The sequence below is a fragment of the Lepidochelys kempii genome, chromosome 9, assembly GCF_965140265.1.
Source record: "Lepidochelys kempii isolate rLepKem1 chromosome 9, rLepKem1.hap2, whole genome shotgun sequence".
NCBI lineage: Eukaryota > Metazoa > Chordata > Testudines > Cheloniidae > Lepidochelys > Lepidochelys kempii.
Window position 1 is genome coordinate 25,294,099 of NC_133264.1, and position 2,046 is coordinate 25,296,144.

General features: G+C 38.3%; 1 non-coding gene across 1 annotated transcript; it reads right to left on the minus strand.

Moving 5' to 3' along the window:
- Positions 1-1,289: 1,289 nt before the first annotated feature.
- On the minus strand, positions 1,290-1,392 carry LOC140917804 (U6 spliceosomal RNA). The gene has a single exon (XR_012160996.1). It is a non-coding gene; the product is annotated as a U6 spliceosomal RNA (small nuclear RNA).
- Between the last annotated feature and the right edge of the window lie 654 nt (positions 1,393-2,046).

The window sequence follows — 2,046 nt, forward strand, 5'->3', positions numbered from 1 at the left end:
CCATACTTCCTGAGTAATAACATTGATTGCAATGGTACTCAACAGGAGTAAGAATGGCACAATGTAGCCCTTAGTATGTAGCAGATATATAATTGTACAATCCATCCATGGCTCATTGTATTATAACAATGAGAACTGTACCCAGTATTCTTAAACTCTGTATAAGGCTATGTCTACACTTATTGCAGCATGTACAATACATACACTGCATGCCCTCCAGCAGGAGTATATATAGAATATATACAGTGAGGCACTGCTTATGCCAATAGAGTAATGAGACGACAGACCCTTAGGGTCCTACACAATCCTCTGCAGGTAGAGAAAGGCTCTGGCAGGGGAGAGGCAGCAAAGCATTGATAAGTATTCTCTGAGTATGGTCTTTCAGACTTTGACATTCTGCCCCGCTTTGCAGCAGTCAGTAAGAAAAATCTGTCTTTTTTCCTCTCTTCTCAATTTCTGTCATATTTTTCTCCTTTTCTTTTAAAGATTAATATCCAGAGCATATTATACACATGAATTTACTGCAGTTATGCATCTATAATACTGAACTAGTACATTATCCCTTATAATGGGTCTAAGCCTGATCCTTAGTCTGTGATCAACTTTTTTTGAATTACCAAAATCATAACTCACACTCTGTTGTGTTTATTTTTGTTTCCATTGAGATCCATGTTAGCTTATCCTGATATATGTAGCAGGATAATCTATCACTTTTTCTGTCTTTGTTAGAAGCCATTCCGTAAACTTTACAAAGTAGGACAATTAAATTTGTACTGTAGATTCCAAGGTGTTTTTAACAAAGGTTGGAAAGATAGTTTGTGAATACAAGTGGCTAATAATTTGATTACACCAGAATAATTTAGGAGTAATTCTACTAATGTGAATGATTTACTTCAGATTTATTTTAATAGAATCATAAGGTTAGAAGGGACTGCAAGAGTCGTCTAGTCTAACCCCCTGCCAAGATACAGGATTTGTTGTGTCTAAACTACCCGAGACAGATGGCTATCCAGCTTCCTTTTGTAAACCTTCAGCAAAAGAGCTTCCACAACCTCCATCGGAAGTCTGTTCCATGGCATGGGCTCTGAGGGTGGCAGCACACTTCCAAGTCCTATCTCTTTTCTCCACTTCCTATGTGGACACCCAACTGAAGTGAGAATTGGGGATGGCTGAACCCTGTGGAGTTTGAGATTTGGCAAACTGCTTGAAGTACTCTTTTGGGTTAACAGAGTTCACAAAACTTGCTCTAGTGTATGAACCTTTTATTTCTGTAATTTAAATCCTTTAAAAAATAAAAGGAATGCTTTGCAAATATTCATGTCAGGCTTGTGCAGAGGCCATGCTAATTGTCTCCTCATTGTTCCAGCATCTTCTATGGTGCCAATCAAGCAGGGTTATTTCCTAAGGGTGATTCAATTAAAAAAGTTATTCTGACTGAAAGAGAGCCCGTGCAATTTATGAAAGCAAGACAGAATCCCTCCCTCCACTCCCACATAAAGATACGAAATGACAAATGGATACTCACTGTTGTACATTGTTCATTTTGTAATTAGAATTTTTTCACTCCCAACCCCCAGACTTTCAGGGGAGTTCAACCTTACTCTTGTGTTTTCAGTCTGCCCACTCTTAGCACCAATATTCACTTTGTTTTCATATTGGCTATGTCCTCTCTCACCCTCTCTTCTTCCCTTTTTGACAGCATCTCCTAATTATGAAGTGAACCAAATATTGTTCAAGGTTAAATCAAACCCTTGAACTCACAATGTTTAAATAGGTTTGTAATTAGCCCACCCACCCCTACTGAGAAAAGGACAGCCTTGGAATTTGCCTGGATTTTCAGGGGGATTTAGTAGTCTACTTACAAGCCTCTTAAATGCCCCTCAGCTCAGCTGACAATAAGGCATTCCAAAGACACCACACACTGAGACCAGAGAGGATTTTGAATGAAGCTACCTTAGCCTACACACAAAAGCCTAAAGGAATAAGGAAAAAAGTTATCTTTTTAGAAAAATAGTGTAAGAAAATAAGTGAGAGAGTTTTAAAGTT